Raw genomic sequence first — 16,887 nt, forward strand, 5'->3', positions numbered from 1 at the left:
TCTCCACTCCCGTCACTCTGTCCCCTCTCTCCCGTGCATCCTCTCTCCCCATATATTTTCCCCGACTCCTCATTAGTTTTCCATCCCCTCTGCGCCGTCTTTGCATTCTCGCCATGGTCTTGTTTTCTTTATCAGACCCCAGCCTGCGCACCTCCCTTTTCTCGCGGCTACTCGCCGCCGTTGCTCTTCCGCTTCCAAGTCCCTTTGTTTTTTTTCTCTCCTCCCGACCCCAACCTCTTTCTCTCACTCCTACCCGATTGCGTGCACCCTCCTTCCACACGTTTCTCACTCCCCAATACTACCCTCTCTTTTCCAACCACAACCACTCTCTCACTGCGAATGTCTTCATAATTCTTTGTTGTGAGACACAATTTGCATCATATTCCTCTGCTGGCCCGTTGCCTACGATCTTGTTTCCAAAGCGCCAGATGTTATTTATAACGTTTTTTGATTTTTTGTTTTTAATTTTTAATGTGAGATTGCACCTCTGGTGTCAAGTTATGAGTCTTTGAGTGGTTTATTTGGCTTTATATGTAACTTTATTGTGCTAATGGACAGCAATAAACGTTAGAAATTAGTTGGCATCATGCTAAAGTCAGTCTTGAAGAGACCAGAACCTTGAAAATAATTTACTATCCCATAGGAGACTGTGGGGTGACCTTTTAGAAGTGTGTAAGATCATGAGGGGCATAGATAGGGTGAATACACAGATGTTCTTTCCTCCAGGGAAAGGGAATCAAAACCTAGAGGGCGTAGGTTTAAGGTGAAAGTGGAAAGATTTAAAAGGGACCTGAGGGGCAACTTCTTCAGGCAGAGTGTGGTGTGTATATGGAGTGAGCAGCCAGAGGAAATGGTCAGGGCAGGTACAGTAACAACATTTAAAAGACACCTGGACAGGTAAATGATTTGGAAAGGTTTAGAGGGATATGGGCAAATCAGGCAAGTGGGACCAGCTTAAATGGACACCTTGGTCAGCATGGATGAGTTGGGCCGAAGGGCCTGTCTCTGTCTTGTGTTGCTTTATGACTGCTCAAATGTATTCATTTCTTCAGCTGTTCAGTAAATATGAGGTCATGGAGTATTTACCAACGTTGTGGTGATAGATGGACTGGATGGGGATGAGGGGTCTCTAGAAGGGACTTAACCTCAGTAACTTAGAGTTATTTTGTATTTTTTGTATAGGGAAATGTTACATGGCATCTCAAAAGAGGGTCATCAAATATAATACACAGTCATAAGAGCAAGTCTTTGAAAGCTCTCAGACTTTGTTAGTGGGCATTAGAATGACTATCGAGACAGAGGAGAAATGGGCAGCTCAGCAGGCCCTAAACCACCTCCATATCTGGGTCAGTTGTCTCGAGCAGACGTGATGAGGTGAGGTTGTGCTACGACACATGAGCCCAGGAATTGCTGCAAGAGGCAGACTACCCACAAGCTTTTCATCTGCTCAAGGATGGTCCACACACAATTCGGGATCTTGAAGAGGACAGCTTGTGACTTTAATGGATTGACACAAAAAGATCAAAATCAAAAGGTTACAGGAATGACTTAAAGGAGAAAAGAGAGGTATAGGTTTTGTGCTGGCAGAGAATTTCAATGCTCAGAAGCTTGTCAGTTGCAGGCTTGGCTGATCATGGTGAATCTATTTAAATATGGAAATGCAAAGGCCAGACTTTTGAGAGTAGAGGTATTACAAAAGGTTAAAGGGCTGGTTAAGAGATGAACTTGAATTTGAAAACAGGATGAGAATGTTACATCAAAATGTTGTTTAACTTGGAGCAAATGTAGATCATGGATCGCAGAGATGATGGTGCGAGTTAGGCCATGGCTTGCAGTGATGTAGAGTGGTTAGGAGGCCTTCCAGGAGTGTGTTATAACATTGAATGTAGAATTAACAAAGACATCAAGAATTTCAGGAGCAAGATGATTTTAGGTAGAGGTGGTCAGGCTTTGCTGTAGTAGGAAGATTTATACAATACTTGTGTCTGTGCTGATATGTGGGTTGCAAACAGTCAATTCAACCTGACTCCAGGGAGATGAATGGAGCCAGTAGCTTGAGCAAAGGAATTTGTGGTGGATGGAGCAAGACAATGACTTTCCTTTGGTAATGCTTTGGAATTTCCATGCATTCTCCACTGGGAGCCAGGTAAAGAGTTTGGTAATTTATGAACAGTGGAAGTTTCAGGAGAAATTGTGGTAAAATATATGATCATATTATAGATAGAAAAGGATGGCATAGCTGGAAGGAAAAAAAAACTTGGAGCACTAATCTGCAAAGAAAGAAGAGTGGAGTTTTTATCTTGAGGAGAGCGGTGTTAATGTGGAAGGAGAAGGGGAGAATTTAGCTCTCACAGTGGTCCAAGAGGTACCAGACTGAGTGAATTCTGGTTGACAAATTAACATGGCATAATCAAGATAAAAAACAGAAATACAGGAAATACTCAGCAGCTCAGGCTGCATCTGTGGGAAGAGAAACGGAGTTAACATTCACGTCTTAAGACTCAACTTCAAAGTCTTGTTATGTAATTTCCTCACTTGCTATTTTAATATTAATCATTTTAAAAATAAATTGTCAGTCATTAAAGTGATGGTTAAAGTGAAGGGGTATGAAATATATTGCGTTAATGCTTTTTTGTCACTGCAACATATGTTCAGGAGCATAACACTCAACACATACTTTGCAGAAGAATGCTCACCATCTGAATGCCAAGGTGATGAAGCATTGATTGAAAAAAGATTCCTATGTTTGATTGATAATTAGTCTAATCAATCAGCAAGCTTGCAAGGTAGCAAGGTAGTTTCTTCAAAGAAAGTAAGAGCTGGATAATGACACACCTTTCACTTAACATTCATTAGTTTTTGATTTAGTCCACTCTTTCTCTTTGATGTTAAAACAGCAGTGGTTCATCCTGACATTGTGAACATTGCGTAAAAAGCAAGGTTCTTGGAACAGTGTTGTCAAATTTCCCTGTGTTATGTCACACTGAAACTGCTAGCACAGAATCATGGAATGGTTACAGCCCAGGGAAGGCATTCAGCTCCTTGAATCCATACTGACTCTGTGTAAAAGCAATCCAGCTCATCTCACTGTTACACCTCCTTACTGCTGCCCAGACAATTTTTTCCTTTTAGATGCTTAACCAGTTTACTTTTAAATGACACAATTGAATCTATCTCCATTACCACACCTATCTACTAAACCAGTTTTTTATCTATGCCCTTACAGGCCTTTTTTCATTATTTGATGACGAGCCTATTATGTGGCTCCTTATTAAACACATTTTAGAAATCCTATAATATCATATCAACCATATTTCCCTCATTAACCTCCTGTTACTTCAAAGAAGTCTATCAAGATAGCTCAACACAATATGCCTTTAACAAACCCTGCTGGCTTGTTCTGATCAATTCATGCATGGCCCTGATTATTGTTCTAGAATTTCCCTACAACCAAGGTTAAACTGATTGGTCTTTAGATAAATTGGGTTTATCTCCACACCCTTATTCAAACAAGCTGGAGTGGTAACCACTCTACTAACTTTTAATCCATCCAGAATAGTAATTACATCTTTCTTTCCTGAGTATCTTCTTGCTTGGTAACATTTGCATTTTTCTAATCCTTAAGCATCTGAATCTTGGACATCCATAAGACTATGGTCAGGGGTTCTGCAGTTTCAAACCTTGCATCCCTCGGCAACCTAGGATGTATCCCGCCTGGTCCTGGGGATTTATCCACCATAAGCAGAGCCAGTCTTTTTAAGAGCTCCACTATACCAACATTTAATCCATCCAGAATACTAATTACACCTTCCTTTCCTGAGCATCTTCTTGCTTGGTAAATTCCGATGTAAAGTACTCAGTACCTCAATCATGCCCTTTGCCTCCATGAGTAACTTTTCTTTTTGCTCTCTGGTATAACCCTTTTGGAACCCTTTTCCTGTTCAGACTCTGAAAGAATATTTTTGGACTCCCCTTTCTGTTTGCAGCCAGTCTTTTCTTATGCTTGCTCTTTGCCTATCTCAGTTCGTTTTCCATTACCTTTCTGTAATCAGCATGATTCTCTTGTGGGTTAATAACCTGGCGTTTGTTATTTGCCATTATTTCTGCTTACCCTTTTGGTTACTTATGGAACTCTGGGTTTAATTTCCAATGAGACATTGGACCATGATGCTGTGTTTGCCCTCTCTCTGTAGCAACATTTGAAAGAAAATCAAGGCTGTTTCTTTGTATATTTAGTGCATTGCGAAAATGACTTACTTTTAAAAACTGACTGCAACAACTTCAGACTGTCCTGGAGCCATTTTTTTTGTTTCTTTTGCATTATTCTCTGCTTTAAAAAGGTGGGAAACTTAACAAGTCACTTGTCGAAGGAATCAATACTTGGTCAAGTGGGACATTAATTTTCTATTTCTTTGCTTGTTGGTAACAGCTTTTTTTCCCAGTCTTAAAGATACAGAACAGAAGTGGGTGATGATTCTCAAGCTGCCAAACACTAAAAGTTACAACATTTCTGAATCTGTAGAATTCAGTGCTCTGCATTTGGACTTTATACAGAATTTGATCATAAGTCATTGGTGAGGTGTTCAGTAAATTTATTCCAAGTGAAAGATGTTTTGTCTCCTGTTGTGGGTTCTGTGAAGCTTTGGCTTGTCCAGTTCTACACTGACATGCCATAAATATCCTTCTTTCTGCAATCGTGACAGGATTATAAACCAAGTGGAGGAAAAATGAAGCAGAAATCTGTAAGGATAAAATTCAAATATATTTTAGTGTCTAAATATGACAGAAATATCTGCTGTTAAATTATCAGTCTCTCTAAGTAGTTGGATTGTTCACAGCTGGAATAATTTCAAAGAAATATTGCAGGCTTGGAATGCCTTTTATAGCTTGTGAAGCTTTGTCCTCTCCTCTTGAGTTCCTCTAAACTCAGTCAGTCTCTTCAAACCACATGGTACAGTTCTGTGTAAATTTAAACACAAATTCTCATGAACTGATAAATTGGGAAAGCATTGACTCAGAAAGCATGTGAAGGAAATGCACCATGAGTTGTCCTTCATTGTAATGCTTCAAATATTGTGTGCAATGTATTCTTTTTCCCAGCACAATCCATGAGGTTGTTTAACGTGAAATATCGTCATTGCCTTGCATATATTTTTAGAAACATTCGTTTAAAGAATGAAGGTTTCATTTATTCTAGGGAGTTTTACAAATCACCTGTGGGCTGGAGAGAATTAGCCATGGAAAATTGCAGCAGCAGCACCTACTCATTCTATCCCTTGCTACATGTGTATGCGACACTTTAGATGCTGTATTAAATTCAGTGGTTGCCCTTTAGATGAAGACACAGTCTTCAGTTTGTGCTTATTGAAACCTGGGAGATTGCGATGGGAATTTCCAGCCCATTAAAACAGGAATGTGGAAAAACTATCTTTTCAACTTTCAGGATACATAATTTTGTTTCCTAAAGGAAGTTTGAAACAGATATAATTTAAATCCAGTAAATTCCAAATTAAAGAGAACCATTAAGGCCACATCACAAAAGTGGTGCATGCAAGTTCTGAGGAGAATGTTTTAAGTTATTTTTTAGGATCTTGGCATTGTTAGCAAGGGTTGCATTTATTGCTCATCCTGAAATGTTCTGCAGAAGGTGGTGATGGTGCAGTGCATCTGGTGCAATACTCCCAGTGGTGGTGGGTAGGGAGTTTTAGAATTTGGACCCAGTGACGATTAGATTGGATTAGATTAGTTTACACAGCAGGGTGCAATGAAATTCCTTTTTCACATGGAGCTCACAGAGTAAACAGTAAAATGGTAATAATAAATACAACAATGAACAAAACAAATGAATGGCAGTATATTTCCAAGTTAAGATGGTGTGCAAATTGGAGGAGAACATGGAGGTGGTGGCTTCTCATGGACCCAAAGTCCTTTGTCCATCCTGTCTGTAAAAGTTGTAGGTTTAGGAATGCCATTGGAGAAGGCTATGGGAGTAACTGCAGTGCGTTTAGTAGACAGTTGGCACTGTAGCTTCTGTGCACTGGTAGTGGGGAATGAATGTTTATGGTGGCGGATGGAGTGTGAGCTGCTTGAGTATATTCCATCATGCACTTGACCTTTGCCTTGCAGATAGTGGAAATGCTCTGGGATTTAAGATGAGTCACTCACTGCAGGATACACAATCTCTCATCTGCTCTTGAGGCCTCAATATTTACTAGGCTGATCTGGTTGAGTCTCTGGTCAGTGATGACTCCCAAGATGTTGATGGTGGCTGACTCGTTAATGGTAATGCCATTGAATATCAAGCATAGGTGGTTAAATTCTCTCTTCTTGGAGAAAGTCAATGCATGGCACTTCGTAGCATGAATTATTTACTACTTACCATCCATAACTAAATGTTGTTCAGGTCTTGCTGCAGACACGAATTCCTTCATTTGATGATGAAGTTAGATGGAATTGTACTTAGTTACAACATCAGTGAATATATAACTCCTCACATTGTGATGGAAGGAAGGTGACAAAGCACTGAAGATGGTTCAGCCTCAGACAGTACCCTGAGGAACTACTGCAGTGATGTCCTGGGGCTGCAATGATCTCCACTGCCACGGCCATCTTCCTTTTTTGGGAGGATTTGTCTTTATTTCCATTGACTTCAGTTTTAGGATCAAGTTAGGCCAGTAACTTGTGCACTTAGACAGTCAAGACTGTAGCCTCTGCACCAGTAGTGGGGGAATGGCTGCTTCTGGTGGTGTATGTATAGCTCCTTGATGCTACACTTGGTCAAGGGCTGCCTTGATATCAAGGGCAGTCACTTTCACCTTATCTTTGGAACTCAGCTTGTGTGTCCATGTTTCGACCAAGCCTGTGGTGAGGTCTGGAGTTGAGTAGCCCAGAGAGAGAAAACAAGCTGGGCATCAGTGAACAAGTTATTGGTGAGTAAGTTTGGCTTGATGGCACTGTCAACAACGTCGTCCATCATTTGCTGATGATTGCAATTAGACTGGTGAGTCTGTAGCTAACAAGATTGGATTTACTTACTATGACGCTGAAGGAGGCCATTTGGCCCATCCGGTCCATTCCAGCCCCCAGTAGAGCAATCCCATCAGTCCCATTCCCCCTCCTTGTTTCCTTGTAACCTGCAACGTATTCTTTATCACAGGCCCATTAACTCTGCTTTAACTTATTTTGCCACTTTATACAAAGAGGCAATTTACAGTGGCCAGTTAGCCTACCAGCATATGTTTGAGATATGGCAGGAAACCAGAGCACCCAACAGAAACACACACAGTTGCAAAAAGAACGTGCAAACACTGCACAAGTGTCATCCAAGGTCAGTGTTGAATGGGGTTCCTGGAGCCGTGAGGCAACAGCGATAGTTGCTACACACCATGCCATTTGCCCTTTCGAAATGGTACAGTTTCAGTAACGCTAATATATGAATGTTCTGTAAGGTTTAATGTTTGACCCCATGAACCAGTTTTCGGATTTATTTCTTTCGTTAAGACTAAACGATCTGCCAGATATAACTTTCATTTTCCTTTTGCAGTTACTGTTCTCTCTCTGCACTTCATTTGCTTTTTGCAAACTGCTGACTATCCAACTTCCCTTCCTGCCCTCCACATCAAATGGTGGTTAATGATAGTGTTAGTGGTGTTCTTTCTCTGGGTACTATCCCTGTCCGCCAGTCCAGTCCAGATGAAGGGTCACGGCCTGAAATGTTGACTGTCCATGTTCCTCCATAGATGCTGCCTGACCTGCTGAGTTCCTCCAGCATCACGTGTGTTGTTTCAGATTCCAGTGTCTGCACTCTCTTGTGTCTTTCTTCTTTGGAAATTGTTGTCTTCTCTCCAACCTCACTTTTGTTTTCTGAAAATCCTCTCCTGAAACTTCATGGCCATCTTTCCCAGAACTTGTGTTTGTCTTCCTGCCATTCAGGGCTCTGTCTCGGCCACAGTGCTGAAATGCCTCTTAGAAAAGTCACAAGTTACAACTGATGTGACTATGACCTGGGTAAACTATCCCTCTTCATTTTCCTTGACCTATCAGCTTCTCTATCACCATCCCTGCCATGGGTGGAACTGCTCTCTCCCTGTTCCATTGCTTGTATAAACCTGGTTAGAAAAGAAATGCTTCCAAAGGCTTCTCTTCCTGCTCCTGCACCTTCATGTTGGAGTCACCCCTCCATCTACTCAGCACTAGGTTTGCCAGCATAGGATTTCAAAAATAACAGGCATCTTGTGGATGTGGCCTGTTTGTAGACAAGGTCACAGTAGCCCACTGAATAAAGGAAAGTCCAGGGAGCAGAAAAGGCTTATTGTCCTCGGCTGCCTTCTGTAACTGTGGACATTATAGTCAATGGATATGGAATAAAATAATATGAAGTAAATGGAAAAAGGAAACAAATATAATATCTATGCCCAGGAGGACTGCATTTCATTGTGATAAAGTGACAGACCTTTGCCCACAAGTATCATACCCCAATTTTATACTGAGCCAGACCTGTTCCCAGTTGTATTGTATCCCAGCATTCTACCATGCCAGACCCCTGCATACTGCTTGGTTGCAACGTTATACAGTCATGGACCTTTACCCACCTGTATTGTACCCCAAAGATATAGAATTTTTGAACATTTATTTGTTTCTCTAGGTTGAGTGTTGCTGGCAAGCTGGTGTTTATTACCCAACCCTAATTGCCCTTGAGAAGGTGGGGGTAAGCCATTTTCTTGAACCACTGCATTCTTTATGGTGAAGGCATCCTCATAGTGCTGTTGGGGAGGGAGTTCCAGAATTTGGGCACAGCAACAATGAAGGAACAGTGATATATTTCCATGTCAGGATAGTGTATGACTTTGGGAGGAATCTGCAGGTGGAAATGTTCTTGTGAACCTACTGCCTGTGTCCTTTGTGATGATAGATGTTGCACATTGGGGAGGTGCTCTCACTGGAGCCAAGCGAAGTAACAGTACTCACTTTGTAATGATTGATCTGAGAGTTTAAGTATGCATACTTTTTTTTCCACTGCCTAACAAAAATCTACGACCTCAGATTTAAGATTAACGATTCTGAAAGGCTTGGGTGTACATTTCTCGCTGTTTCTCTCTTTTCTGCCAACAGATTTTTTTTTCTTTATTGATCTTATCATTTTCCCAATGCTATCTCAAAATCTCCCTTCTCTGCCATGGTTTCACTGTTCTAACTGGGGTGGAAACACTTTACTCGTAGAAATACCAAGTGCTCTATTTTCATTCATAACATGACATGAATGCAGTAGGCTCCCACTGTTGTACTTGCATATATGTTCTGCATTTAAAAGTACACCAAAAGTTCTCATTCTTGATTCTATTTGATTCAAAACTGAAAATAATTAAAGAAAGACACAAATTTCTGAAGCTACTCAGCAGGCCAGGCAGCATTTGTGGAGAGAGAAACACAGAATTAGTGTGCTCTGGAAAACAACTTGTGATTCTTGTTTTTCCCTCTTGATCTGCTGAGAATCTCCATCATTTTCTGTATTTATTTTAGATTTCCAGCATCTGCAGAGTTTTGGATTTCTCAAAGTGATTAAAAAATATTGACGAGGGTATTCCTCTCATTGATTGAACATTGCATGTTCAATTTTAGGTCATTAGCTTATTGGGTGATGGTAAGAAAGGCACAGTGGTGTGACGGGACATGATGATCAGTGCTCATGGTATGAGCAGGCCTATAGGATTGGCTGGTCTTTCCCTGCCCATCAATGGTGTAGAAAACTTTTCCTCACTACCTTACACAGGAGCATGGCCAGGGGAGTGAGTGTGGAACAAAGTAGGTGTTGGGATCACATGAATGTAGAGAAAAAATACTCTGGCAGAAGTCAATGTCATACAGCATGAATAGAAAAGGGAAGAAAATAAATATTTTAAAAGGTTACCTGAGGTACCACTGTTGCTTATAGGAGTCATTGCAGGTACAATTATTGGGGGAATGAGGGAACTGCCAAATTCATATATTTTTGTCCACCCTCCTCTTCCTATTCCTTTTCATATCCTGGATATAGCCCTGCACCATTTCTTTTATAGTTCATAAACTAGCACTAATTATGGAGTGTGTGAAAGGCATTCTGAGGCACTCTAAGTTGTAGTCCAAGTAACAGTGAATTATGATCACACCCAGGGTATTATTTCATTTCCCATATATTTCTTACAACATGCAAGGAAGCCATTTGACACATTGGGTCTATCCTTTACAAAGCATTCCCATTGATCTTATTTCCCCACTTATTTCCCTATAACCTGTTCTCTCGTACATGCCCATCAACTCCACTCTGATTCTCTGCCTCCCATTTACACCAGGGGCAATTTCCAGTGGCCAATTAACCTATCAAATGGCACATCTTTTGGATCTGGGAGAAAACCAGAGCACTTGGGGTAAAGTCACCAGTCATAGGAAGAACACATAAAATCCATATAAACAGCACCTGAGGTCAGGATCGAACCTGAGTCTTTCTTTTAATTCAAAATGAACTTTATTCATAATAAAAGACAAACTATATACAATTACAAAACAGTGCCAACCTTTACATTCTTGTACAGATCGTTCATTAGTGTTACCTTTTTATATAGAAAACAGCACCGATGCCACACGTGTGGCTCCCTGGAAGCTACCCGGTCCCGTATTTACAATATTTACGGGCTTTCTCGCCTGTCCCCGCCCCTCCCTCTCCGGTGGCGGAAGAACCCTAAACTGTAGTCCTTCCCCACCGAGCCTTTGCGTTGGCTGCGCCCAGCTTCAGTGCGTCCCTCAGCACGTACTCCTGCAGCCTGGAATGTGCCAGCCGACAGCATTCCCTTACAGACATCTCGCAGTGCTGGAAGACCAACAAGTTTCAGGCAGACCAAAGAGCGTCTTTCACCAAGTCGATAACCTTCCAGCAGCAGTTGATGTCCGTCTTTGTGTGTGTCCCCGGGAACAGCTCGTAGATCAGAGAATCCTCTGTTACGCTGCTGCTGGGGATGAACTGTGACAAGGATAAGATAAGATAAGATCTTTATTAGTCACATGTACATCGAAACACACAGTGAAATACATGTTTTGCGTAGTGATTTTGGGGGGCAGCCTGTAAGTGTCGCCACGCTTCCGGCGCCAACATAGCATGCCCATAACTTCTTAACCTGTACGTCTTTGGAACGTGGGAGGAAACCAGAGCACCTGGAGGAAATCCACACAGACACGGGGAGAACATATAAACTCCTTACAGACAGTCGCTGGATTTGAACCCGGGTCGCTGGCACTGTAAAGCATTATGTTAACCACTATGCTACCGTGCGTGCCTACTATGCTACCGTGCCTGCCTTGCATCTTTCATCACACCCTCCTCGCAAACCTACAGCCTGCAACCTGAGTACTGAAGCTCTGAGTCTGCAACACTACCTGCTGTGCCACTGTGCCATCCATTACTTTGTGGAGATATATTTGTTCAGCTCTTAAACATTTCAGGGAGCCATTCTTCAGGAAGACACTGAGCAAACTGTTTTACCTCTGGGTTGTGAATAAGAGGGAGAACAGCAACATGATGCTTTTGTTTTAACATAGCTCAAAAGTGGCACTCTTTTTACCAAGTTCAGGTCCATATAACTAATTGACAAACGTTTTTTTTAATGTACTAATGAGCCATTAACATTTGCTTTATTCAATAAGATACAGCTTTCTTGTATGATGTGCAAAGGTAGCTGTCACTTTTTCACCTCAACTAAGAATTGATTAACAATGCTATTTCGGTTTAAATCTTCCTAATCTGACATAATTATGTGTCAGATTTTCCACAGGAACTAAACCGTGCTATCACACTGGGTCATAAGCATATGAAGGCATTCTATTCATCTGAAAAGTAGTTAGTTTTTAATGTAAGTAACCCTTCCAGAGTTGCCTTGCTGCTGCATGTGAATGTGCGATATTAAATTACGTGTGGGTTCATTCCTGAGGGTGAGTAAGATGTTCTTGTGAGATATAACTTTTTGCGTGAGTCTGATCAAATTCTTCATTTCCATACCTCAGTTTAAAGGTCAAAACTAGTGACTGGACTGATGGAGCCTGGTGCTGGCAATTACTGTTGTCATAGCCTGCATGGACCATCATTTCAGAACGTGCATGGATCAGTAGATTCCCTTGGAGTTCACCGATCTTCTGCCTGCCAGTGGGAGCCGAATCTCTTGATGTTCACATTGGTGGGCAGTGATCCAGGCTCTACTGGAAAATGTAAGAACAGAGGGGTTGCTGAATGTCCTCAGACTAAATGAGATCCTGAGAGGGACTGGGTTCTTGGTCTGGAGCTCTGGGCTGGGTCAGGGGTTACTGACAATTCTTGGTTGGAATTATACTACAGAGGCTGGTGTGAATGTCATGTTCTTGCCAATTACAATCCTGCAACAGACTTAATCTGGCTGTTAAATTTAATCAAACTTAAACTTAACAGAATTAAGGTCATTTGCAGAAACAGTTGAAGATAGTTGGGTTGAGAAGTTGTCCTGAGTAACTACGCAGTGATTCTTCGGGCTGGGATGATTAACTTCTGAAAACCACATCCATCTTCCTTTGAATAAGCCATTGGAATATTTCCTCATTGATGCCCATTGATTTAAGCTTTATCAAGGCTTCTTGATATCACACTTGGTCAAATGCTGCCTTGATATGAAGAACGTCACACTTGTTTGGACAAAGGATGTAAAGAGGTCTGGAGCAGAGTGATCCTGATGAAACCCAAACTGGTAATTGGTGAGCAGGTTATTGTTAATCACATATTTTAGCCTGGATATCAATGTTACAGCCAGTGCTCTTAAGAACAAAACATAGTAGAAATCCAAAAGCACAATATTGTAGATGCTGGAAATCTGAAATAAAAAGGAAATGTTGGAAATATTCAGCAGGTCAGTCAGCATCTGTGGAGGGAGAACAGAGGAAACATTTCAGGTCAAGGACGGACAAGTTAGAAATGAAACAAGTTTTATGTTGCAGGAAAGGTCAAAGTCAAGTTTATTGTCAAATGCACAAGTATGTGTATGCACAGGTGCAATGAAAAACTTGCAGCAGCATCACAGGCACGCAGCATCACATACACAACATTCACAAGAGAATTATACACAATTTTTACAAGAGCACAATTAGAACAAAAAAACAAAGGGAGAGGGATTGAGGGAACAAAGGGGGTGTCTGTCATTGGGTGGAGACCAGCAGAGATGAAATGGGGTAAGTGGTGGTGGTGCTGGCTGAGAGTGGGTGGTAAAGGTATGTCTGGTGGAGATGTAGGCAGGAAGAGACATTAAATCTGAAATACCAGAATAGGAATGAGAGAGAACTGAAGACAAGCTGAATGCTGGAATTTGGAGATGTAAGATTGGAATGACTGATTACCTGAAACTGTTGATTACACTGTAACAGTGTAGGACGCCAAAGACAAAGAGGTCATGGTGGGAGTGCATTAGCTGATTGGGAACAGTCGAGTTTTTCCTTGTCTTCCTTTCTACATGGAACGAGTCATTCATGGTACAATGCAGTGAGCTGGGAAATGTGAGGCGGCAGAAATTTTTTCTTGTGGGCCACTGGGTAAAATATCTGATAAGTTGCTCCCACTTCCAGAAAATGGAGTGCATTCAGATTGAGACACACCTTGCAAGTGGTTTATGCATTGGTCATTTTGTAGGAGGAACATTATCTTGTGAGAACTGTTAACCCAATACCAGTATATTTGTTTGGGGCTGGGGAATGAGCATATGCTAGAGAACAAAAATCAGGTCAACAGATACTGAAATAGCTCCAGCCCCAGGGATAATTCCACGAATCCTTGTTCCAATCAGACTAGACGTGTGTATTATTTAGTGGTACTCTGATGGCTCCACTTAGTCGAATGGTGTCTTGGTGTTAAGGGTGGCCATCTCACCTCTTGAACTCACCTCTGTAGTGCTCGTTTGGACAAAATGATTTTGGGTGTCAGAGTGAAGGTGGAACTTGCTTGAGGCAGTGATATGCAGTGAATGGCTTTGAATATACTTTTGAATGAGAATGCTATAAATTTGCATGCTTGTTCTTCTTGATTATCCATAAGTTCAAAGGCTGCTGTTTCAGGCTTACGTTAATAGAGCTGAATGTGTGAAATGTAGCAACTGGATAAAGGTCAAAGAATGAAAGTCACACTTAAGTGTTACGTTATTATTTATTATTTCCAAATTTGGCAAATTTAGGAATAAAAAATAACACCAGATTGTTGGCAGCTTAGTGCAGCATTATCTCAGGGCCTGTTCCAAAGCAGCTTTTTGTGACTCTTGACAAATTCCTGCTTTTTTATATACCAGGCCTTTTACATTATATCTTTTGTTGGTATTCATTTTCAGAATACAGTCTTTGGCCTTCATGGCTCATAGCAGGAGTAGCTCATTCAACACTTTCCATCATTTACATAGATCTTAACTTGTCTGTGCCACCATTACCTGCCTTTCTTCATTGCCAACCTTCACCACGATCCCTTGGTTGAATGCTTTTGTTGGAACCTTTCTTGCATGACTTCCACAAACTGGCGTCCAACTTGATAACCTTGGGGAGGAAAAGGCCATCTCCTTTTCACTCTCTGTGAAATATTTCTCGGCACACAACTAAATGTGATTCTGACTGACATTTGAGAGAAAAAAAATTTATCAATTTTGCCTGCAGTTTTCCATTACAGCACAAGTGCTTATTTACTGAAAACATTGCACTGTCATTAGTAAACATCATATGAAGGAATTCACCTTGCAGATAATCTTGCCAGCTTGTTGACTCCAGTGCAGGCGTTCTCTTACTTCGGAGAGATTCATCACTGGGGTGATCTGCTTCTGCTAGATTACTGTAATTTTTTAATTGAGTTGTCAAATTCACTTAATTCTTTGTTATTTTTGTTATATTTTCAAATTATAAAAGTAGTAAGCAGTATGGCTTTTTGTTCAGAGGGTTGGGGATGGAGACCAATTGTCCTTGAAAAGCTTAAAAGAACTTCACCAGTCAGGAACATTTCCAGATCGATTCCATATGCTTCTAAGACACAGGTAATCAGGGGGGCGTAAAAAGATGTTTTATTTTTATATTTCATAAATTTAATTTTATATTTTATTTTTACTTTGGATTGCTGTTTCTGCTTTGCTATGGCTGATTAAATCTTATAATGTCATGATCCCTAGTTCCGAAATATTCCTCTACCAAAACTCGCTATTGAAGTTCTTGTATTGAAGTGCTTTCTTTTGAACTTGTTCAGAAAAGATAACCAAAAATGTCAGGGGTTTGTGTATTGTGTGTGGGCTGGGAGGTGGAGAAAATTCAAGGGTGGGGGGGTATGTTGGTTAGGGGTTGGTCGGAGCTGAAGGTTGGGGGGGGTGGGTCTTGAGGTTAATGCAAAAGTTCCAAGGCTTTGGAGAACTTTCCTGCTCCCTCGGACTTGCTGTTTGAAGTACTTCAGCTAAACTGCAAATGCAATGTACTAAAATGCTGATTTCAAGTTTACACTGCTTTTGACTCTATACTTTTACTCACGAGAAAATAACAAGCCTTCAAACGTTCTTCTCGTGCACCAACAATGAGAGTGGACGAGTCTTCACACAGTGAGTAACCAGCATTTCCTCAGGTCAAAAATCAGCAGAAATATTTCCTTTGGTAAAGATGGGCCTGCAGGACACATGTACTCAAGTATTTTTGAACTGTAAGCTACTGCGGCATTTCTTACATTACAACACTATTCTTGCACAGGAAGTTGATGTGATATGGTGCTCAATTTTAGCAAAAGTCTTTAATCAAATACAGCACTTATTTCCTCTGCTAGGTTAATTGCAGCTTATGATTGCATGATTTAGAATTAGGTATTGTATTTCCATACATAAGAACATGATTTCTGATTAGAGTAACCAGATAACAAACTGGGAAAGATAAGAACAGGCATCTTTCAAGGGATGGTGACAGGGTGTGTCGTTGCGCATTCAAAGAGCTTAATTCAGTGGAGGTGTACAATCCTTTGACTTTTAACATCAGAGATCCCCTCTGGGCTTTGTGCACACCATCTGTTCCTGCTGATTGCGTAGTGGCAGAACTCCTTATGGCTTCTGCTGAAATTAACTTTCACTTAGTTTTCTGACACCAGCTCAGCCTTCTTTCAGTTCCTTACCGTCGTCCACATTCTGAAAAGTTGCACTCATTGAGTCACAGAGTCACTCTATAAAACTGCATAGAGCAAGCCAGGGCAGGGGAGTCCAGAACTATAATGCACAGGTTTAAAGTGAGGGGGGAGACATTTAAAGGTGTTAAATGGAATGATCTGCCAAAGGGGGTAGCGGGGGCAGACACAATTATAATGTTTATTGGACATTTGGACAGGTACTTGAATAGGAATGGATAGAGGGATACGGGCCTAAGGTAGGCAAATGGGATTCGCGTAGATAGACATCACGGTTGGGATGGGCGAGGTGGGCTGACAGGACCCATTTTGCTGCTGTACGCTTCTATGATTCTCTGATTCTAGCAGAGACTCTATGGTGAAGGGCCCCCATCCATGCTGCAACCTCTCTGTATAAGCCACACATACCACTGTACTAAGTTTGAATGAAAACTGCAGCTTCATGTTGGGAAGATTACCACTGATAATTTGAGTCCAATGTTAGCCAGCGGAGTTATTCCCCATCTCCAAGTTTTTCATAAATTACTGTGGAGTTCACTGTAAGAGGTCATCCAAGTCCTCTGTGTTCTGGAGATTGTTTGGTGTTAGAGCTACAGGCAGATCCTCTTGGGGAATATCAAAACCTTGAATGTTGCACTTGTTAGAGAAAGGTCAACCCTTTTCTCTCGGTATACCGCAACATATAAGTTGGTATATTCTTTGTAAAAGGCTTTACAGATTAAGCT

The sequence above is a fragment of the Pristis pectinata genome, chromosome 27 (assembly GCF_009764475.1).
Source record: "Pristis pectinata isolate sPriPec2 chromosome 27, sPriPec2.1.pri, whole genome shotgun sequence".
Taxonomy (NCBI): Eukaryota; Metazoa; Chordata; class Chondrichthyes; order Rhinopristiformes; family Pristidae; genus Pristis; species Pristis pectinata.